The 25,142-nt window shown below is 38.7% G+C and overlaps 1 protein-coding gene across 2 annotated transcripts in view; it reads right to left on the bottom strand.

Moving 5' to 3' along the window:
* The window catches only part of tmem108 (transmembrane protein 108), a 54,201-nt gene that overhangs the window by 24,632 nt on the left and 4,427 nt on the right, over positions 1-25,142 (bottom strand). Inside the window, exon 1 of one of the 2 annotated variants that reach the window (XM_041968460.1) lies at positions 2,298-2,477. The exons of the other annotated variant lie outside the window; for it this stretch is intronic. The gene's annotated coding sequence lies outside the window, so the exon portion shown is untranslated. Of the gene's footprint in view, positions 1-2,297; positions 2,478-25,142 lie in introns of those variants that run through there. 2 annotated transcript variants of the gene reach the window in all.

Raw genomic sequence — 25,142 nt, 5'->3', positions numbered from 1 at the left:
AATAATATGTGCGGTGTGTGTATGTTCAATCACACATTAATAAATATACCATGTAGAGAAATTGCTCAGGAAATACATCTCCACACCTTTCCCACAACAATATTATTGATATGAAGACAAGTGAATCTTTAGAAAAAAACTGAAAGAACTAATGTTTTGATGCAGATATGTTAATGAATTTTAGCTGTATTGTGTAATATAAGGTGTATATATATATATATATATATATTTGCAAATATTTTAGTATATCTTGTCATGGGACATGCAGAGTATCAAACTATAGAAACTAAACTTTGATATTCCGTATGTCAAAGTTTCATTTCTAGTGTTGTCACACGAAAAGATATACTAAAATACTTGCAAAAATGTGAGGGGTGTACTCACGTCTGTGAGATACTGTATATGGGTGGGGTCCCTGATGATGGAGGCAGCCTTCATGTGGACTCTGCATTTACTTAAGTATTTTAATTGTATGATCTTTTTCGACTCTACTATATTTCAGCGTTGTACAATCACATACAAGAGTACAAAACAGATTTGTGAAATAATGGCCAGGACATTAGAGATAATTGCAATATCAAAAAAACAAAACAACTAATAATTTCTACTATTATTATTTCTATTACTTCTCATGGCTGAACTCTTCTGTTAGAAAAGAGAAATACAGAACAAAATGAATGGATGCAAAGCTAATACAGAGGAAAACTACGCAGGCTGTAAAGACACTTAAAGATGACATTTGCGAGCAATTTTGCCCTTCTCTCATGTGTTTAGAAAATGAAAAGAGATCCTTGCTGCTCACTGCTCTTAAATCACAGCTTGACTACAATGGTGTGGACTCACTTGTAATATGGTGCAAGTAATTGCAAAAAGATGAGGTTGCAAGAATACAGAAGTAGCTGTAACCATCCCAAACAACCATCCAGACAAACAAAACAGCATGATGCTGCAGTGGTAGAATCTCATCTCTGCTGTTGCTGTACTACCCTGGGGTTGAATTTTTTAGCACCATGTTCTTGGCCTAATGAGTTACATGGCAAGATGCAAAAAGAGCAGCTGAGCCTCTCTACGGTGATTACGTCTCATCAAAGCTGCCAGCCCAGTGCAGGCTCTTAGAAAAATTATTTAATTTGCAGGGGGAAAGGGATGAGGCTAAGATAATGATTTTATTTTATTTTTTATTTTTTACTTATCACAGCATAGAGGAGTTTTCTGACTCTGCAGGAGACCTGAACAGGATTCAGCTGCTCAGGACTCCTGCTAAGCAGCTAAATCATAGCTCGGCTCTGCATACAAGTGCAGGTAAAAGATAATAATAGGATGACAGACAGCCTTGGTTGCGACTCTGTCAAAGCTCAGACATGAGGAGAGGTCTATCAGCAGCGACTGACAGTTCTGTTGCTACACACACACACACACGCACAAAACTGAATTCACTTTCAGTAAATATTACATTTTTGTCATTGAGAAGCCAGTGAGAAATTCCTATAAGATGGATGGAGTATTTATATGGTGAATAAAAACTTTAATAATGCAAATGTCCCACTCTGAAAGCTGGTTTGTTTGGTCTGTCCTGGAGTAGTGCATTAAAACAGACTGTTAGATGGAGGACCTGTACCATCTATTGATGTGTGGCTTGTTCTAATGAAATTAAAGCACAGTTATTTTGAATATAACATGAATCTACACAAACAACATCAAATTAAGGGATCTTATATTGCATTTCTACTGACAGATTGCCCTCAAAGGGCACACTGGAACATTGAAACAACACACTCTGAGTGCCTGGTAAGATTTGGGACCTCTTGAGCAGATTGTTTTTATGCATTTGTGAACCTTCTTGCAGCTAGAGAAAAGATAACACTTTTGTGTGGATCCCAGAAGACAGATGGATGTCTGGATCCTCATTCAGCCAACAACAGTGTTAGCAGTGAAAAGGACTGCAATGTGTCTGAAAGTGGATGTTCCAAATGATTACGACAAAGCAAAAACAAACCATCCGTCTAAACCTTTCAACAAACAAAAAGCAAAACACACAAAATACAATAATGAAATGGTTCACAGCTGAAACTGCTTTCCATCTAATGCACAGTAGCACTTGCATGTTGCTGCTTATTCTTCAACTGGAGAGGGAAAAAAAAAGTTGCATGGCAACTGACATGCACACAGACGGCAGCCATCACCATAGCAACCTTAATGGTACATTAGAGGATATTCAAATGCATTCGCAAGGACATTTTCGGGCTTAAAACAAAATTGGGGGGGAAAAAAGAAGAAATTTGGAAATTCTTACTCACCACAAATGGAAAAAGAAATTCAGTATCAATCTGGCTGTCTCTGGGACTTGGTGGACACTACGGACCTGCTGACAGGCACCCGACCCCCGCAGCTCCCGGGCTACAGTTCTGAACAGTGTGTCCCGGGGGGGCACAGACTAGAGGCCAAAGCCAAGGTCACCCAAGACGGCAGAATGAAATAAGCCTATCACTCGGTTGTTCAGTGGCCACCAGCCGCAGGGACAACAATGCTTTTAATTTTGGACTTCCCTCTATTCTGCTGTTTTGTATAGGGGGGCTGTGGTAGTAGGCTGGCTGCTTGCCCACAGAGGCTGCAGCTTGAGAGCTTTTCCACAACAGGAGAGGAGGAGCTGGGAAGGGGAGTGTGGGAGTCGAGGATGACGGTGTGAACAACAGTGTTGTGCTCTCACAGCCAACTGATAACTGGACCTCCAATAACAACTGCTCTAACTGATGGTTCCCCTGCCCAAGTTCTGATTCTACACGCTGATTCTACACTCTGATTCTCACGCTTCGGTTTATCTCTTTTTCATGGACTGCAGGGAGCTTTTGGCCAACTTCTGCCTGAGGAGGAAGATGCAGAATAAGGAAGGGTGTGAAAGCTGAGACTTGGAAGTAATTGGACAGGTGCATCAGCAAAAAAGGGAAATATTTAAAGACCTAGAAAACAGACAAATGAGGCAACTTGCTCTCTTGAAATGGTCTTTTTTTTATCTTTTAGCATGTCCACCAGGATCAGCACAGTCGGTTGTGTTTGTGCCATGTAAAAATCTGGTTAAATCACTGCTGAATTCACTGCATCAAACGTCTGGTTTGGTGTGATCTCAGAGAGCTTAGCTCCATTTCAAGATTTACAAAACTAGCTTCCGTCAGCCCTGCCCTTCCTCAGCAACCCAAGAGACGTAGATTCAGAGGGCGTCCTTATTTCCTTTGATGTTGTGTTATCCTTTGATGGAAATCTGCAAACATTCCCTGATAGCACTGGGCTGCAGTCTTGCTCAGTCCATGTGTTTCCTGCTCTTGTGATGATGTCGCCCAACCTGCAGCTTTGACTTTGACTGTGGAGTCAGAGTTTACATCTGGGGCTGTTGGTGCCATTATGGTGATCTCACAGCTGCTTGGCACCAGTCACATGAGACTGTGCCTTACCGTGCAACAAGGAAGCTGATTGATGCTCATAAGTATGAACATGCTTGTTATTAAAGCATCTTTCTTCAATGGAAAGCTGAAAATAAAAACAGTTACTCAAGCACTAACTTCATTATCCAGCCGAGATACAGACAACGCATAAATGATTACAAGTATTGATTGGATGCAATGGCAGGCCCAAATTAAATGCAAGCAGCAAGTGCTACAAATAGATTTCCAGGTATCTGTCTACCCCATCCATCCCTAAGAGAAACCTGCATGCTTGAGTTCTGACAGCCAAAGCCTGGATGGTAAACCCGGCAGGTTGTATAGGTTGTCAGTTAGCACACCTCTCTTCAGGTCCTACTTGCAAAACCACAACAGAGCAGCCAATAACAAAACATTAGGCTCCCAGCTTCCCATTATTCTGGCAGTAAAGTAGAGCCAACACCCCACATTCCTTGTCATATGGTTAAATGGGAAGAAGAATTATGTGAACACTGTCACATTCTACATGTCATTGTGTATGTCCTAGACAAAATTAGCATGCAGCTGTTTCTGAAAACTGTTCATTGTGCCACTAAATGAACTGAAATACAGAAAATTTTCACACAGATATGGGTAGAAAGAGGTTTCATTTGTGATTTTTTGGAGGGGTGTGAACTATGAAGTTATTCTTGCAAAACTCTGCAAAGAAATGATCCATCAAGCATTTTTTGTACCCTTGACTATACGGTGAAAAAAAAAATCATAAAACTAGTCATTGTGATAAAAACTGGCCACATATAAATTTACGACATAATGCTAGACAATAATAAAAAGCCAACTCCATGTGTTTACTTACTAAGCATACAGGTCACTACAGAGTTGCACATTCTACTTTCTCTTCAGAGCATTTCACTTATTTTTTATCCAGTGTGTCAAAGATTTGATCAGGATCTCATTTCTTTCTGAAAGATGCACAAGATGTGATTTCTTGTTAAAGACTGCATCACTTTTTGACAGTGAGATAAAAAAACAAAAACTTCCATCCAGTGTTTCATTAATATTTCACCAAGATCTCGTATTGATGATGGGAGTCTGATCACTGTGCAAAGCCTTCTTCAGCACATCCCAAAGATTCCCAAATGGTTTTAGGGCTGGACTGACCAATCCATGTGTGAACATGATGTCTCATGTTCCCTGAACCTTGAGCCCAGTGAATCCTGGCATTGTTGTCTTGGAATATGCCCGTGCCATCAGGGAAGAAAAAATGCATTGATAGAATAAGCTGCTGATTCAGGATATTCAGGTATCAGCTGACCTCATTCTTTGGACGCATAATGTTGCTGAACCTAGACCTGACCAACCACAGCAATCCCAGATCATAGACTGCCCCCACAGGCTTGTAGAGTAGGTACAAGGCCTGATTGGTGCATCACTTCATCTGCCTCTCTTCTTACCCCAATGCTCCCATCACTCTGGAACAGGGTAAATCTGAGACTCATCAGACTACATGACCTTATTCAATTGCTCCAGAGTCCAATCTTTATGCTACATATCAAATTGAAGCCTTTTTTCTCCAGTTAGCCTCACTGGTTACTGGTTTTCTTATGGCTACACATTTGTTCAATCCAATTCCTTGAGTTCTCTTTGCATTGTGCGTGTGGAAATATTCTTACTTTCACTATTAAACATAGCCCGGAGTTCTACTGGTGTTTGTCTTCTATTTTATTTCACCAAACCCTTAAGTGATTGCAGATCACGATCATTCAGGATTTTTTTCCAACCACATTTCTTCCTGGAAGGTGATGGTTCCTCACTATCCTCCCAGTTTTTAATAATCTCTTGGACAGCTCTTAACCCAATTTTAATCATTTCGGCATCTCCTCAGATGTTTTCTCTGCTTGATACCAATGATTTGATCCTTCTTAAATAGACTAAACATCTTTTTCATGACCACGGGGTATGTCACGAGTTACATCAGGGTGGCGACTTGTTTTTGGCCAGAAACAGTCATGAATAAAAGCGCATTTCTTACCTCTGACAGATACATGGTTAACAACAACAGCTCCAAAACAAGTTTCACAGCCATTGTTGGAAACATTTGCTGTAATGCTTTGTGCACCACAAAACCATTACAGTGGAATCCCACATAATTGTCACTTGCTGTGCAACAAAAGAAAATCAGAACTCCACTTACAGAAATACCTGCAGCATTACACTTACATGTCTCAAATTCCAGCATCATAGAAATCCATCTCTGTGCTCAGTGAGCAAAGCTGTCAGCTCAAATCCAGGTCTTGGATTTACTCCCCCAATAAGCATATTTTATTTGTCAGTACTAAAAACCCAGGACAGTGCAACATTGAAGATGAAGCGTTTGTCAATAGTGATTAACAGAGAGGGCAGAATTGGGTATGTGTGGATGAAGGTTAGTCACTATGTTACTGCAAATGTTCATCATACGTTGATGCCTCATGTTCATGCATGCAGAAATACAGAATCCAAGTTTCATCCTCGCTCCACATCAACATTGTTCCTGTAGCCCCTGCAGCATGAATGAATCTACAAACTGGTTCAGCTAAAAACTCCCACTCATGGAGAACAAAGCACCTGTGTTCAGGGGTGGCTGAGGAGGAAAGGAGCAACAGCACTGGCCTCTTCATTACTCAGCACACACAGACACACACCAGTGACTGAAGCAATTCATCAGAGGAATTGTGACCTATCTGTGGGTGTTTGTGAACACATACGAGATACAAAGAGATAAATGGCGGCAAACTAGAATTCCTGCTGTTTTGCACAGCTGCCCTGGAGTCCATTTATAAGTAAAAAGTGACCAGTATGTGCATTTCAGAGCTGTACTTCTTCTTCTGGAATGGGTCCATTTTAAATATCAACCCTGTCAGAGCAAGTCTTACATCAGCACCGAAGACCTTAAGGGTCAGAAAAGGTCATGAGCAAAGAGCAAGTTGAGGTTTCTTAAGTCTGTAGGCAGTGAAGTGACAAGGAAATCATGTTTCGCATCAGTAAAGATCTATTCAGGTCTCCCTATTAGGGAGTTAGCCACAACACAAGCCATCTTAAGTAAAGTCACTCCAACATATTCAAATCTCAGATCCTCGTTTTGTTTACCAAATTGCCTCTGGGGCACAAGTATTTTAGTCTTATGGCAATCAATTCCAGACCAGACTGCAAGTCTAAATGAAGTCCAGTTTGAATAAATTCTCAAATCCCAAGGTTATCAACATGTGCTGAAGCAGTCAATGTCTCAAAGTTAGTCAATTATAACAGAACTACAAGCCATAACTTAATTAACTCAAGTCCCAAGTATGTCATGCAGTTCACATCCAAAGATTAAATCCAAAGTAATTCTGAAATCTTTATTTTGACAGATAGAAAGCATCAGCAGCTTACTTCATGTCAGAAATACTGAAATCCTCATCTGACTCGAATTTCAGCTTCAGTGAAGCACATGTTTCAAAGTTAAGTCTTCAGTAAATTAAAACATGGAATTTTCAAGTTGGTCAAACAGCCTTTTTTCCCCACAATTACCTCACAAATCTATGCAGGTTTTTAAAAAGCTGATTCACCTGCTATTCACATTCACATTGCCAGAAGCAGCGTGGCTGCCCTCAGTGCACTGGTAACTGTTGCCTCCAGTGGCACCCCAGCAGAGTAGAACAGGAAGGGGTGGTGTTCAATGATCCCACAGGCTGTGTGAAACACATTTTCTGATAAGCATGACTTTCTGACAACAACAATTTATTATATTCGGCTGGACTGAGGGAGCAAGTCCTACAAAGTCAAATCCTCAGCTGAAATACTTTTCATACAGTAGAAGGGTGCGGGAAGTGTTATCACAGGTAAGTAATTACTCAAATCAGTCACATCAAACTCTAAAATTCTTATTTTGTTGACACAATGTCTAACTTTAGTCCAAGTGTCTTAAGTGTCTTTAAGGTCAACATGGTTTGGGAAGTCATCGGACAGATTCAGATACACTTTGTAACACATACTGAAGGCTGTGTCTGATACAGAGAGTGGCACAGGTAACAGAGTCCTGGGGAAGAACCTTTGACAGACTTGTTATGTCACTGGAAAGAGGACACCGCAGACTGTGCATCAGGTACCGGGAATGATTGAGCTGCTGTGGTCGGTGTTGAAGTCGGACCTGACAGACATCAGTGCACAGGAGACAATTACTGATTTCCCTGTGTTTGACTTCACGGGAAAGTTTGTAAAAGCACAATTTCTGCTCTAACATTTAAGTAGCCAACCCAGCAAAGGATGAATATCTTGTGTTATACACATGTAAAAAGTCATATTTTTGGGGACGGTGGTATTTGCACATTGTCCCATATCGTCTGCTGCATAACATTAGAGAGTAAGCGTCATTTAAAAATACTGTATGTAATCTTAATCTTTTGCATAAATCTCTCTAACACCTTGAATTAATGAAGCTGATCATAATCAATGAGAGACTTAAAAAAAAGGCCATGTCTGATGTTTTGGCCTTTCTTAGAAAAAAATTTGCAGCAAACAACCTAAAATGATCAAACAGGTTTTAGTTGTTTATGTGATGACTGAAAAACCTGATATGAAAGATCTGAAATTTCAGAAAACAAAAAACTTGTTTTACAAAATCTTTTGTTTAGATATTGCCTTTAGTCAAACATTGTGTTTTGTTAAACATGTTTTCAGAAAGGTTCATTTTCTGAAATGTCCTCATACCATGAAATGTGGTTACCATGATGTCTGAGTTTTTAAAAAATGTTTGAGAAAATGTTTGAGAAAAGTTGTTGCATTTTTGTATCCTTGTCATTTTTTTAATATATATATTTAGGGACAAATGCATAAAACTGTGAATAGATTCATCACTATGAATCATAACTATGGTTCTGTTTTATAAATCCCAGTCATCATGAAACAATGCACAACCTTATTTCCACTCCAATTTTCAGCCACAAATGGATGCACAGACCTCTATAATTAGAAATTTGCATATAAAAACTTTACTTGCACCACAACAAAATAGACATAATCAAAGCAAAAGTTTTTTAATCATTCAGTTGTTTCATTTACATGTAGTCAGTGTTTTGGGAGCAGGTAAGATTTTTAAAACAAATAAATCTGAAAACGCCACTGTTTTCTTTCTGTTTACAACCCACATCCATCTTTCCTGAACCAATGATGTCACAGCTCCACTTTTTCCTTAACCCACATGTGTAAACCCAACCAACAGCTACAACGATGGCGATTTTAGTGTTGCATTCATGTTGCACAAGCTACTGAGTAGGATATGGCATCGTCATTCCACACCAATGTCACGTTTTTAGCTCAAGAAATGCACGGCAAGTACTCTTGGAAACCGGCTCCAACAGGCAGGACAGGAGTCATGCAAAACTGACCTTAAGAAGGTTTGAAAATGACCACAGGAACTGGACAGTAGAAGACTGAACTAATGTCCTCCTCTATAAGTCCAATTTTCAGCTTTGCCCTATACATCAAGTCATTTTATAGTTAGAGACCTGGAGAGGCCTACAAGCCAGTGTCTTACACCCACTGTCAAACACAGAGGAGGATCAGTGATCAGCGGGTGCTTCAACAAGGCTGGAATCAGGTATATGTGTCTTTGAGAAGGATGCATTAGTAATAAAGCCACATGTAAGATCATCCTATAAAAAAACATTAACTTTCTTATGCTATGACTGTGCTCTCCAACTCTGAAGATCTGCACTCTGAAGCAGAACAATCCTCCATGCAGCCAAGGGAACCAAGGTCTGGATGGAGGATCACCACATCAAGAGCCTGTCATGGCCAGCTCAATTTCCAGATGTGAACCCTGTTGAAAACCTCTGGAATGACATCAAAAGTAAGATTTAAAGCTAAGGACTATTTGTAGAAAGAGTGGTAGAAAGTTACTCAAGTGCAATTTCCAGAGCTGTATAAAGTACTACAGCATTTTCAGTGGTTTTGTGTGGATGCACACATTTATTAAAACAATTTCATCTCTATGAACAACTGTTTTTTTACAAATAATTCAGTTCTGTCTCCATGTGGATGTCGCCTGAAAAAGCTCCTCACTGAATCATAGAAAGTTAAATCTATCCATTTTCGAGGTCTCACTACTGGAATCATTAATAGATCAAAAACTGAAAGTAAAAAAAGGAAGAGAAGACATCAACATGCTTTTGTTACAGAGTAATAACCCTGCAAAAACAAAAAAATTAAATAAAGACCTGAGCTATCTGCAAGGGATCCGCAACTTTTGCATAATTTGCAAATGATGAAAGTACTAGGAGCACATAGAGACCGCAGACCTCCATCAAGCCATTATCTTTTTTTGCCAATGATTGTGGGTATTAATTTTTTAGATAGAAGCTCTAATGGCAAAATGATCCCTATCTCCCCATATTAAAGAATTTTTTATAAAATTCCTGGATCCAGGCGGTAATCCAAATCATGCCCATAATCTAATCACTTGTTTCTTATACCATTTCTGAAATTTCCTGAAAATTTAATCAAAATAACTTCTTGAGTTATGTTAAAAGACCAAAGCTGCCGAACACATGACCTCTTAGTGAAGGTTAAAAACCTGCACAGTAAAAAAACCTTGTATGAAAATGAACATACCTCTACAAATGCAGCATGGTATATTTATATGACCTATATGATGAGTTAATCTTGTGCCATAATAATAAAAACAAATGTCTCAACTTTTGTTGTTTATATAGACTCAGTCTTTAGGCACGGCTGCAGTGTCATTTGCAGCCTTTTTGTAATGTTTATTAAGTGTTATGAGTTTGTCTTAATCTATTTTGAAATGTTGCTGTGCTGTCTGTTTTTTGTTTTTTTTAGCACTTTCTAATATTTTTTTTTGTGCTGCTGTAGTATTTTTGGTTTTGTTGTTATATCTTTAGAAATGTTTTCATATTTTCTGAAGTTTTCTTGAGAGTTTGATCTTGGATGATATTAATCTTTTTATATAGACAGTCGTACACCTGAGGCACACCTACAAAAATCTCTGCACATCCTTGTTCCTTTTCTCTTGGATGAGCCAGACAATGAAGGAGCACATATTGAGATGCAGCTCACCCTCACCACCGTCTGAGTCGTAAATATCCTCCCCTCCTTCTCTATTCTCATCTCCCTCCATCCCTTCCTCTTCTTCTTTTTCATTCTTAGGTGACCCTCTGACTGAATGACTGGGTGCTGCTGCGAGCACCTCACTGATGATGAAAAATAACATGAAACTACAATGTGTCATGGCCACTATGCTTGTCACAACCAGTAACAGAATCTAAAAATAACATTGCTCCAGAATAGGTGAAAACGGCTTCATATGACAGCTAAATTTCACTGTATTTATTGAATGCATAATGACACCTCCTGAAGTCATTCAGGGTTTGATGCATGTCTGAACACTCATGAGTAAATGTGCAGCATGTCTTCCCTGGATGATAATGAAGATTTTTCCATCCCAACAATTCCCCTGAATACTTCATGACTCAAGTGATTATGAGATGTAATTACTGATCTAATTGATATTCATAAAGATTACAAAAAAGGCCTCTAAATATAAATAAAACCTCTCTTTTGGTGTCATGGTTTGATCTGGAGCTATATAATCTATCTACCTGTTTTCCTTTGGGAGTTGGCTCTGAATGAGTTGCTGTGTCGACAAAGTTTTGCTTACTGGTAGTACAAGAGTACAAGATGGGGAAACAGATCAAAAAGGCAGAATGAGCAGCAGTCCTGAGAATCAACAGCCAGTGGAGAAGCAGCTAAAATACCCTTCCTTACCCCTTTTCCTCTTTTAGGTTTAAAACCCCAGAGCAAAAACTTCTGATCTCAGTTTCATTTTTGACATCTCTCTCACAGCCAGATCTCTCGGGGCCTCTTCATCTCTGGATTCATCAGGCCAACAGTCAGATTGATATGTAAAGTCTGTCTCTCCTGCTTTGCCACATTGATTATCTGACCAGTGCCGCTCGATGAGGCCACAGCGTTGGATAACAAGCACATAATCCTCCATGTAATTGGTGTCAAAGTTTTAAATTTACACCAGGACAATAGGCTGGTGGAGCTTTGGTGAAGTATGTAACCTAATCAATCAAAGATTGCACCACTGCTGGTCAGATGTGCTTCCTCAGAGTCTTCTTTAACATCTAAAGGGCTACGTAGGAAATCTATGTGCAGAATTGATTTAGATGCTAATGTGGATTTAGCTGCAGTTCCTGATTCAGCTTTCCACGGGCTGATACAACCAGTTTTACCAAGTGTCTGGTGGGTTATGAAATTCTGAACTCCAGTTTGGTTTCTGGTCAGGGATGATGAACACGGTTGTCTCTGATTCCCTGAAGCTTGGGATGCCAGAAAAAGAGCTCTGCAACAGGGAAATTTTGTTAAAAACTGAGCTGAAAGGCTTTCTTCCATTCATTTCCCACCTCTCTTTGCTCTCCTTCTCTTTAATGTCATGTGATACTTTCATCTTAGTATCGTCCTCTTTCTCTTCTCCCATTTTAATTCAAACTTGGTATTTATGCTCCAAGTCCCTTGAAGCAAAGAGTGTTTAAAGTTAAAACTGGAAACTGAAATATGGGAAATAGTTTCAAGACATCAAAGAACATCCACAGAAAGCCCCAACTTCATTATTATTTATAAATGTGTGCATATACTGATGATTTGGTGGTCTACATAACAAAAAGTAATTGTGCTCTGTTGCTTTGTAGTAACAAGTAAACCTGATAGATGTTAATAACTTTTAATAATAATAATATTCATTTTCAAATGAAAATTAATTTAAATAATTTAATTTTCATTCTCTCTACATATAAATATACTTTTATTTGTTTTATATGTATTTGTTTTATACATAAATACTTTTAATATAGCATATGTTTATTTTTTTGTAAATAATGACATTACAAGTGAATGTAGGCTCGTTATACGTAAAAAAAACAGATAAATGTGGAAATAAATGCTTATTTAATATTTTATGTCTTGTGATATCAAAATCAATAATTTTTTTTAACTTACTGAATCTTACAATAATTGTTTTTTTTCTCTTTTTCCCTTTGTTGTGTCCTCCTGTCTTTGATTCCCCATCATAAATAACACAATAACAATAACTACATTTAAAATAAGCTGAAATTTCCATTTCCATAAGGACCAACATTTCCCATATTTGTTGCCCTTTACACTGAAATTAAGATAAGCTTAATTTATTTTTCCTTCACCGGAATAATTATCCAAAATAGATGGGAGGGTGAGGCCTCATCACTGGTTACTAAGTTTGACAGTCAGGCTCCAAACTTCTTCCGTTTTAGCCTGATGAGGGTTACTTTGCTTTTAGTACGTTTAGATGCTACAGAGACTTTTATTGTAGCTCTACCCAGATATGTGCTTTGACACATTCCTGTGTGGCAGGTCTGCAGACAACTCTCTCGGTCTTTATGCTGACCTTCACCGTCACAACCTTACACAGAAAAAAAGATATAGTCAGACATACCAGAACTCATCTGCACATGTCATAATAATAGTTAATGTTGCTTTTTAATGCTTCATAAATCTGTATCAATGAGCTGTAGCCTCTGTACATTAGGCAGTGGCTCAACCAGCTGAGCTGACCGCCACCACTGTATTTTAAAGATTGCCATCCTGCAAATGTCAGCTAAAAAGCAAAAACAACAACAAAAAGCCAAACTATTAGTACAAGGCGAAAAGTTATGGATTTATGTCAAAACCTAAATTGTATTAAGTATATTAAGGATTTAGCATCCTTTGTAGGAATATCAACAGTCTGCCTCCATAGCAGAATAACATACAATGTAAAAAAAAAAGCATCCACTTTACCCTTCTGTGCATTTTCTGACCCCTGAATTCCCCTGGAAGCAACTCTGACATCAAATGGACAGAAATTTCTTTAGAGGGCAGCTGTTCTGCTCATGGTGCCCAGCAAGCATTTTTCGACTATTCTGCATTCTAAGCAAACGATTTCTTTGGCAACAGACAAGTTTAAAGGCAAAGTGCAGAGACACTCTGGTACTCTGTCAGTTTGTAGAGAGTTGTACATCAGTGGGCGGACATTAGCACTACATCAGATTCCCTGTAGTGCTGTAGCTAGGTTGTCCTTTGTCTGACAGCCCATCTGCAGCAGGTTGAGCACCTATCACACCTCACTGTCTGTCAGTGAAGGTGGTGGCAGACTTCCTGGTGGCCTTGCTGCCTTTCAGGAGTTGAATCGAAAGCACACACCAGCAGAAATAGAATAACTTAGTGGGAGACAGAGTGCTTAATCGATGACTCAAACCGCAGCTCTTTACATACTGTATACATACATACATACATACACATATATATATATATATATATATATATATATATATATATATATATATATATATATATATATATACATATATATAATTGTTTTGTCTTTTCAAAGGCTAAACTATAAAATTGCTGAAATGTGGACTAACATTTGAGTGGAGCACTAATATGAATTTATTCAAGCTGCACTTGAGAAAATTTGTGCTTGAACACCCATTTAAAAAATAATCAAATATCAAAAATCTCATTTTTATATCATAGAAATATATAAAAAAAAAAAATAGAAAAAAAAAACACTCTTTCTGAATTACTTTTCTTAGATCCGTCTTCTTTTTTAATGCCAAACTAGTGACTGGCTAAAATGTGGAGACATCCACTTGTTGTTGCTCAGATTGTGACGGCAAAAGGTCTATTAATCTCAAAATACTGAATAAAAAAAATACTTTTCTATATATTCTAAATGGAGACAAACAGACCAGCAAACACCACAGCAAGTAGCATGACACAGCAGTAGCTTGGCAACGCCAAGGGTGCTGTCAGCCACCATCTATCCTCCAGCTTCCCAACACAAGGCCTCCCTGAACGCACCTTATCCTTCTATACTGAGCAGGTAAATCATTAAAGAAAGACACTAAATCACAGTGAGCAATAAAACCAGTCCAGGCTTTGGTGCAAACTTTGGGCTCAGTTAAAGAAACACTATTAGTGCACTGCAGCACAACAGCTGCTGCAACATTAAACCGAGAGGGACCATTTGTCAAAGTGCTTCCCACCAGAGGAAACAGTGACATCGACTGAACTGAGCTGCCTTCTCATCCAGATGAGTACCACTGAATGGATGGATATTGAAGCATATGAAAAAGGGACACAACTCTTGACCACTCGGCTGTATGTCGAAATGATGCATATCATTTGACTAAGTATGAAGCATGAACATAAAGGCAGTTTCCTTTGTCTTAAGGATCAGATGTTACAAATTTTGTGGTGCAAGATGGTCAATTAAAAAGATCGAGCCTTCTAGGTTTGAGCAAAAATTCTGCTGAAAGCAAATGTTTCAGTCACAGAAGAACAAACATGAAACCCACTCATAATCTCTTTAAATAAACATAACAAGCTACAGCCATTAGCTTATTTTAACATGCTGGGCAGAGAGGGCCAGGATTTTAGAAATCCTATTTGTATCTTGGGAAGTCTGTAAAAAGCATAAATACATGACGTAAGCTACATTTAACTATATGATCTGTATCATCATTTCACTCAGTAAATCATGTTTTGCTGTCTCTCTAAGAAAACTAAACATGAGATGCATTTTTGGTCCTTTATGCAAGATAAAAATAATTTTAAAATGACTGAAAATGAGAAACAGTTTAAAAACTTAATGTGAATTTTTAAACTAACTAGTTCAATAACATTTTACATGCATAACCAACTCAAAAAAGCTTCCTTTCCACTACTAGCTTCTCAGCCCAACTTGACTTGATTGTTTTCTATTACAATTGAGTACCACCTCAATGTGGATGAGGTCATTATAGCAACGTGGCAACACAAACTCAGGACTCAAGTTAAAAGAAGAGAACTAGCGGAGGTGCTTGGGGGCAAAACAAAACACTGGAAAAATACAAGGGTTTGGAAAGCCATAGTGCAGTATTATGTCACTCTCTGGCCAATCATCACACTTTTTATTAGTCTCGGCAATGCTTGAAACTCTGGCTGAGTGAGTGCTAAAAAAGGAGAAGGTGCCTAATGGAAAACCTTAAAACCTCATTCAAGTTTAGCCAAGTCGAGCCAAGTGGAAAAGGGTCACAAGCCATTCCTAAATTTCATGGACTGCCATGACCATAGATTTTTGCAAGACCATGCAGATATCTTAAATTTCAGCATGTCATCGTGTTAAAATGACTACAAGAATTGATTTACTTGTAACTTCTAATTATATTACTATATTGTAAATTTAAGATTTACTATAGCTAATCTAGCAGTTTTAACATGACAGTACATCCTGTGTGAAGTACCTAAAATTTTGGGATCAGAATAGTGATGGGTATTTGGGATTGATAGAAATAAGAAGAGTAGATGAAAAACAAGATGAGAAAAAAAAGGAAGACTAAAAGCCCAGGATGAGGAGGAAGATAATAAAGTTGGATCACTAACACACCATTTTTACTTTAAGGGTTATCTAAAACAAACACCAAAAGGAAATCTAACATGCTGAGTATCTTTGAATGTTGATTCTTAAACGCCAGTAAGGAAACTCATGTCATCACAAATGGAAATAAACAGCTGAGGAAATCCTCTGGCCTCATAAACAATACTACAATTTGGAATTTCAAAGATGTAAGGGAGCAAAAATTTGACAATAGGCAGTGGAATTCATACTCTCCTGTACATCCACTATCTGTAAATCTACAGTATGAAACACACAAGACCTACTGTTTGTCTGGAGCACAACAGGAAACAGGACCCTTTGTCACATTTAGGAATGTCCATGAGGTAGTCATAGCAAGCCTGTACAGCACTAATAAATTTGCAATGCAAACATAGAAACATGCATTGTTTCCAGTGTCTCTATACTTCCTGTCTCATTCTAAGGGCTCCAAACTCTGTTTGCATGGCATCAGCTACTAAATTTTGTGACTATGTACAAATGCAATGTCCATGTCAAATAATTCAAATAACTAAATAAACTACATAAACAGCTCACACATCAGAAACTGAATGACGTTTCTTAATCTACGCACACATCCCTCAATTAACCTCTTGACGCAGCCTCTTGTCTGGTCACAATGGCAGGAACGAAAGGCAATGGAAGGATGTTTTTGGGAGACATGAGGGGAGCATTGTACCTCATTTCCTCGAGCGGTGCAGAAGGAGTCACTGAGAGCCAACTGGGACTACTGAACGAGAGGTGCAACATCCGTACTGAACTTCCAAGTCCTGAGATTTCCCGCCAGGCAGCTACCACGTGGCTCAAGCCCAAAGAGCAAGAGAGAGACAGAGGGAAAATGTTGTATTGTTCTCCTTCTCCTCCCCCCGCTCCATCCACCACTATTAGTGAGACGGATTAATGCCAAGAGCTGCTAGTCCTCAGTGTGTTTGGCTTGGTGTATGCTGACACACACACACACAAATACACAGTGAGACCTTCTCCATGTTAATCAGGATAACAGACAAGGGCAGATGCCCTCAACAAAAACAACAGGCCTAAAAATGGAGGATTTCTTATGGATGAGCAGCCTGGCTGCTGAATTCCCCAAACAGACTAAAGGCATAATAAGCCAATTATAGCAAAAATAAATTGCGCATGTTTCTACACACATATAGCATGTCTGAGTTTGTGGCTGGCACAATCAAAGTGATAGTCTGAATCCTTCTCTCCAGTCAGCGGCCACCTCTGTTCTTCAGTCTTTATAGGAGAGAGCAGGGAATAAAAGATGTGGTGTTTGATTTGGAGTTAGATGTGTAAAGTTTGATGGAAAGACTGTCATTGCAGCCGCAGCTGTAATGACTAAAGTCTCTTGGCGGCTCCGGTACTGATGTTTACTTGAAGATGACAGAAGATAAGATGGTGTGGGGACCTGAAAGGTTTGACATTCTAAAGTGAGCTCCAGCTAAGTCCGGTCCAGAGAGAATCCTGCTGGACTGGAAGAGATGACAGAGGGACTAAGTTGTGACACGTTATTTGGATTAATATCAAGTAGCAGACAGAATCTTTTGGTGCATGTGTTATTATTAGAAAGACAACATTTTATAAATTAGAAGAGGCAGAACCTTAACAAAATTTCCTGTCTGTAGACTTAAAGTATGTAGCAGAACATCTCCAAAAAAATCCTTCACATTGCACTTGGCATAAAATAAGTAACAAAACCTTACTGCAATTATCAACAAAAATGTGAAGAAATAACTTCTTTGACTCATGTCAGAAAGCATCATGTCTTACATCACTTTGTACCTACAAGCTGAATAAAAGATTAACATAGACATCCCACTCTTCAATGTGAACAATAAACGTTACTTAAAGTGCAATAGAGTCATAAGCTGTTGTTTTCCATTCAGCACAATGTAAACTTCTCATTCAACATTCATCTGATCTCAGACTGTTAAATATTGGTTTATCATATTCACTTTAAGACACAATCGCACCACCACCTGTCCTTAAAATGTATCTACTCCCCTTTAAGAACCTGCAGTGGTGCGGAAAGACAGGAAGCTGTCTTCTCTCTGATTGGACAGTTTGATTAGTCACTATCCAATCAGACAGACGTACAAAGACAGGGACTAGAGTAGGATTTATGGCTCTTTGAAGGGAGCCAGATCTTGAGGAGCCGTTCCTTTCAAAGAGCCATTCAAAAGACTAGCTCGTTCTTACAATATCTTACAAAATTTCAAAGTATATAAAAATGACAAACAATCAAAATATGTACCTATATAAAATCTACTATAAAAAATGAACAACATTATAGGAAAAATATAGATCAAAAAGGATAAACCTGAGCAGTCAGTGCAAATTCTAGTAAATGTTCTGGATGGAACTTACAGTATTTGTTTCCGAACAACACTCACTGCCCATAGATGCTTCACAGCGTGTTGGACAACAGACTTCTATGATGTCACAAATGTGAAGGCAGTGGTGAAAATTTGTATATAAAAAAAATTGCTCTCAAATGAACGGCTCACAGCTGTGACTCGGTTCCCATCGTTCATTTAAAAGAGCCATTCAAAAGAATCGATTCGTTCGTGAACATCACATCTCTAACAGGGACGAAATTTGCAACCGTGACTTCAGTCTCTCGCCTGCAGTTTTGTGCTTCGCATTTGTAGACAGTATGTTTGCAAAAGAACTTCTATTATTTTCCACAAATACAAATCTTTTTTTTTAAATCATGCAAATCTTTTTCTGCACATTTGCAAACTTGTATTTTTTTGGGCAGATTTTTTTTTTGCAGGATGACAAACTTGATTTACAAATACAAACTGAAATTATTTGCAAACATTCATTTACAGCTGCAAAAAATGTATGACTTTATATTGAGCTGATACAGTGGAAATCTCTAGGGGGACGTAGTAGTTCGCAGTGGTATTAGTGTTAGTGCAAACACTAACTACCTTTCTGAATTTTTTTTGCAGCGCCATGCAAAGAAGTACACCCAGGATTTGTTGGTTTTTAAAAGATAAAAAATAAAGAACTCTCCTCCTAAAAGACCCAAGAGACCTGAGATCTACAGCTCCAAGTAGTACTTTGAAACTTTATTTCATGTTTATTTCAGCTAAATATATATTCTCATCCTCAAAAATGAAAAACCCTTCTAAAACACCAATAAAGTTAAAATCTTCAGTTTCAAAGAGACGGATTAGATGTGACACTGAGTCCATTTTCTGACACCGAGCCACTAATATATTGGTGTACAAAAGTAATCATGGTTGGATAATTGCTGCCCTAATCGAAGCATCAGGCTGAACTGCAGTGAACAAACCAAGCTAATTATTCTGAATCAGTTTAGAAAGCTGAGGGGAATCTGAGCTGTGCTGATAAACTTCTGTTTCACAACTCAACACTCCAGACCTAAAGTGAACATACTACAACAGGACTCGTTTGTCTATGTTGCCTTAAACAATGATGCTTGTTATTTTAACTAAGCGTGATGCAAGAGGATCAAGCTCATGTATTAAGCCCCTTAAGAGGAACTTCAATGAATAGCCTTATTCCTATAGGTGTTAGGTAATTGTACACAGAGTTTCAGCTGTTTTTGCATGGCTTACTCTCGGATTCACAACATCCATCAAATATCTCTTACAGATGCCTATCAGAGAAATAATGAAGCAATCAGTGCAATCACTCAGCATGCTAATTGCAAATGTTGGCTCGGACGCCCAACAGCAGCCTCTGAGACAGGGTTTGCTTGTGTGCAAAATGCCTTTAAGGAGAAAAATATCCCAACAACACAAGTTTAATTACCAGAGGATGAGGAGCTTTGGTTTTTATCACTCATGGATGAATTAATGAATGGGTAAACAGCAGAGGAACAAGCCAGACTCAGCATGGTTTGAATGAGTTCTATGACACCACACACACACAGTCAGCAGTTACTGTTTCATATCATAAATGAAGCAGTGGTTCACAGCCACAGCAGGCTGAAGTTGGAGCTTAGGAAAAGAGCTTGTGGGTAATTTGTTTGGTAAGTGCTAGACAGCATGATCAAGCGATAAAGCACGGATGTTCCACGCCCCCAGTTCCTACATCAAAAAGGTGAAAGAGTGAAAAGCATAAACACAATGATTGCTCTGTTTCATCCCACAAGTTCATGGGATTATCATAAATCGTTCTCCTCACTCATGAGATAAATGAATATATTTGCAAACATTACCTGAGTCTGACACCCACTTTTCACCATCTTATTGAGCAATCAATTAATCAATACATCAGCAGGTTGGATCGGCCTTTACAACACAACCCATTTCCTAGAGTTTGGTAAACCTGGGACATTCATTATGAATCGACTGGATGCAGCATGCTTAAGCTTAATTTAGATTTAAAACAAATACTCAAGTTTGAGAATTAGCAAATATTTAGCTCCACACTCTACACACAGTGGGCATCCTGTGGAACTCAGTCCTGCTTTAAACAACCACGAGCAGAGTTGCAGTGAAACAAAGCCGACTAAGCGAATTCAATGCCACACAAAATGAATGTCAATGACATTCCAGTGGCCTGTTTACAGCTGTAATAGCTAAATGTCAGCTACTTGGCTCGGCAGGGAGACAGATTTGGCGGGGAGAGAATTAGCAGGTGTCTCTAACTCCATCACTCAGCAGCTTCTCTCTCCTTTCGAATGTTGGACATGGGACAACATGGCAGGATGTGCAGCATTAACTATTATCAGCAAAAAGGTAAAGAATGGCGTGAATAGTCAGAGGAAAGCAGAGGAAGTTGGGGGGTATTTTAAGAGCCTGCAGCAGTGGAAATTTCTGCTGGAGATGAGTTCTGTCAAATGACAAGCTGTGCACGCATCGTTTTAAATTTGGAGGAGCATTCCAGTGGCTTTAAATGTTGTTTTCCACAATTTACCTGTGCAACAAGGGTAAGTAGCATGCAAGACATGCAAACCAAACTATGTGCCTTTAAAGACTTTGTGTGTGCTTTCTCAACTTTTTCATCCATTAGTTTCCCTCCCTGTTTGAAAATCAGTTTTAAAGTATTTTCAAACAGGGAGGGAAACTAATGGATGACTGAAAATGTTGGTAAAGCACACCCAACGTCTTTAAAGGCACATAGCTTGGTTTGCATGCCTTGCCCACCATTCATTAGTTTCCCTTGCTGTTTGAAAATTGAAGCATTTTCAGTCAGCATTCATAGCTGACTACCCTCCTAAGTCAACCACTTGCTCTGTAACTGCCTCTAGACCAGTTAGAGATATGATCTCTCCCATTTGGTGGATATAGAGCCCATTAACCATGGTATTGGTGAAGTTACCTGTTTAGTAAGTCAGCTTAAATGGATGAAGTAAGCAACAATGAATACAGAGAAAATACTTAAAAAATGTTGCCTTTAAGGCAATAAAGATTCACTTTTAATGCTGTAATGAATTAAAAAAAAAGCCATGACATGCCTTGAAACCCCTAACAGGCAAAGTCTGATTTTCACGATTAATCTTTAGGGCGGGGGGTAATCATACAAAAAACTTAGATTTAGATAGAGAATATAGTTGTTGATGGTCATCAGGTTAGAAAAGGTTACAAAACAACTGATAGAGTTTAGACATCACCAATCCACAGATTATACATCAGCTGAGGAACCTTTATTTCCCTCCCCAGAGAGTGGATGACCAACATAAAAAGTCTCTGACAGGTTGTGTAACAGTTCATGAGGTCAAAACCCAATGACGATCAAGTCTAAACAATTAAAGACCTCTCTCTGATTGGCTACCATTAATGTTCACGAGTCCAACATCATGAGAACACTCAACAAGGGTGTGCATAGCAGAGCTGCAGCAAGGAAACCACTAATCTCCAGTCTCAAAGATAGTTTGCTAAAAAGAAAATCATGTGAACAAAGAGATCCTGTTGGAAAATCTTTTGTGGACAAATGAGAGTATAAATTAAACTTTGTTTATTTGTTTGAATTAGAAAAGTTCTGTTTGAAAAAGTAAAAATAGCACTCTACCATACAAACCCTTTTCCATCTGTAAAGCACAGTAGTGGTAGTATTATGTTTTGAGCATAATTTGGCTGCATCTGGGCTGGGTCGGCTTGTCATCACTGATAGAAAAATCATTTTTAATTTATTCTAAAGGAAAATGTCTGTAAAGTTGATCATCAGCTAGACATTGACCATCATTGCACAAATCCTTCTAAAGGATTACCGGCCGACTCAAAGAACCTATTAGAGTCACTAATGAGATGTCTGCACACAATGGATCCACGTACAGCTGTACTTACACATGCTCTACATGATGCAATAACAAATTCCTGCATTTGATTACATTATTGACCTTTATTACAGCTGTTTTTTTATTTTTTTAATAAACAGAATGCACAATTATTTAAATGAGCTTTTGGCTGTAGATGAAACATAAATCTGCAGCTCTTGAGGGCTGGTAAGAGGAAATTTCTAAAAAAATCTTGTGATATTTACTATCTCTTAACTTTGCAGTTTTATCAACATAACATCTTGTCTTATGTCCTGTACTGATGGATGTCATTCATTCAACCAGGGCAGACATCTTTGGATTAAAACAGGTTAGAGGTAAAATTAGCAAACCACTGATTCTTTACCTGTGCAACTGTATGTGCAAAGGGAACAAGAAAAATGCACATATTCAGTACTGTAAGGGAGCAGAAGAACGACTGCTGCTTCAACACAGAGTTTGACATATTCTATACCATAGTGAACTGCTGTGTATTTTCAGTACATAGTGTCCAATTTATTTGCAGTTTATGACAAATAAAAATGATCGAGTCATCTCTCCTCCCCAAAGGACCCTCATCATCTTATTGAGAAAGGAAGGAAATAGGGGAGTCATTCCAGCAGTCTCAGCAGTAGTTTAATTGACCTTGTTCTGCCTGCTGTTTGTAGCAAGTCCATTCTCTGTAAAAAACAAGATAATCTGGGTGTGAACATGACTTTTGTGGATCAGTGCTCCTGGGCCAGAAACACAGCATGTTAGGGGGATTTAGTAAATGAGAAGAGTGCGAGTCTGTTTGCAGAGTCAAATGATTGCCCAGTCAGATTTTGCTGCTCCTACATCAACGATGTTTGTTAATACATCAACGTCCTTCCCTGCATCAAAATGCCACTGTCTCCATGGTGATGTGGCTGCCAAACCATCATTCCTGCCACCATTACCAGCACCACAAACACATTTACCAACACACACATACAAAACAAGCAAAATCCCGCAGCGTGATTACAGATTGCTTTCTTTTTTTTGTACACACTACCCTATTAATATAAACAAATTAAAAAATGTGCTGTCTCAGATTATCAAACATCTTCCCAGCCTCCTGGGAATAAAAAATACCTTTGCCTAGAGAGGAGAGTGAAGGACAATAATGGGAGCTAACACTGCTCTCTAATTGAGGGTGATAAGTGCTGATGGTTTCATTTTTGATGAGTTCGCTCAGTGATCTTTAATGCATTAATTACAACAAATGTCAACTCCCATGACGTTTGGCAAAGAAGACATCAGAAAATACTGTATGTTCATTTTATCATCCTAAGACTTACTTGTAAAATTACATTTCCTGATGTTATTATGAAGCTAATTAATTGGCAGAGCAAAACATGGCACTTCTGTGTTTGAACAGATACATATATGCTTTTTCTGAACAAACAAAGCCCAGCATCTCCCTCATCTTGCTATATTTGGACACCTAATTAAGTAATTTTGGTGCTGGATCTAACAAATTAGTAAGAATAAAGTAAAAAAAAAGACAATTGTTTCACAAAAACTGGAACCACAATGCCAACTCATGGTTTCTTAATGGGTCCAACACTGGCATCAATTTCAGCAACTATAACAGCTCACAAGAACCCCCCTTAGATGTCTACGTGCAGCTTATAAACTATAACTGCATCAACTGTAAGGAGCAGGCTGACTACATATAAGCAAGGGAAGCAAAAACTGTAGTTACAGGACTTGACTTAAGATCTTTGAATGTATGCATAGCTTTCTTTGAAGTCAGGTTGTGTGAATTAATTTGTTTTTCTTACCCCATATATTATTCATCATTGTAAGGCTTTGTCTAAAAGGATGCATGGATAACACCTACTTTGACTGCAGTATGAGTGGAACTGTTTGTGAATGTGGAAATCCCAAGTGATCTGCAGATGCAGAGGCTATAAATTGTCAAAGAGTAAAATACAACCTTATACAGAGGGTGTACTTGGGACACAGTATAAGGCACACACTGTTAGAATATCAAGCCTACTTTTGGAGACTAGTAAAACTTCAAAGAGACGTTGAGACAATACAAATCTGTCAATTCTGTAAATGTAAAATGACAGCATTTTACTATAAACACTGGATTGTATGAGGGGTGTTTAAGCAGAAAGTGCTCTCTGTTGTTTCCTACATTTCCTCATATCTAATGTGACCTGGCTGAGCACTCTCGACTTGCCAAACATTGTACACAATTTACATTAGCTGCGCCGCTCTTGGGCCCATCAGTCAGTTTCTCCAGCAGCCATGAAATGACCCATATGTAACATGGGCACGGCACCGAAAGCCAGCAAAGGTAAAATGAACCCAGAAGCTCCCCATTTCCTTTCCTGCCTCCCTTCACTTGGACTCAGAGTGAGTCACAAAATCAAACCTGCCTTGGCAGGTGATTTTTTGGAGAGGAAAATGTCTCTTTTTTAAGGGAAGGAAAGACAAACTAACAATGACTAAGCTCTTTATACAGGATGGGGAAGCTGCTGACAGTGAAATAAAACTGCAATAATTAGCTTTAGCATAGCAGGGGTAGACTCGCCATTCCTTAGCATATGGTGCCACTTTAATCTGCCTTCTCTATCAGGTTTGATTTTAACTCATTACATGCTCAAAAGCTTCAAACTGTCCATTAAAAGCTCTGAGTAATCCTCATAGGTGAGCCCAGCTTCAGACCCAGTAATCATCAGACAGACACCTGCTAGTATAGTTCTCCCTCTGTCACATGAGCCCTCACCCCTGGGGTGGCCAGCTCAGGCTGGGCTTTCAGGGGTGATGTGTTGCTACCCCAGGACTTCTTCTGCTCATAATCCTATTAGACGCAGACATCTGCCCTGTAGAAAATGTGTTGATGATCCTGAATCACAAATCATTTGTGCATCCAGGATGAGCCCAGAGAAGGACCTGACCTGCTCTCCCTCTTTCTATGTTTCACTTTTTTCAAATCCACCTTTATCCTGGGCCTTTCTGACAT

The sequence above is a fragment of the Melanotaenia boesemani genome, chromosome 18 (assembly GCF_017639745.1).
Source record: "Melanotaenia boesemani isolate fMelBoe1 chromosome 18, fMelBoe1.pri, whole genome shotgun sequence".
In the NCBI taxonomy this organism is placed as follows: Eukaryota; Metazoa; Chordata; class Actinopteri; order Atheriniformes; family Melanotaeniidae; genus Melanotaenia; species Melanotaenia boesemani.
Note: the sequence above shows the minus strand (reverse complement) of the source record. Positions and strands in the feature narration are given on the sequence as shown.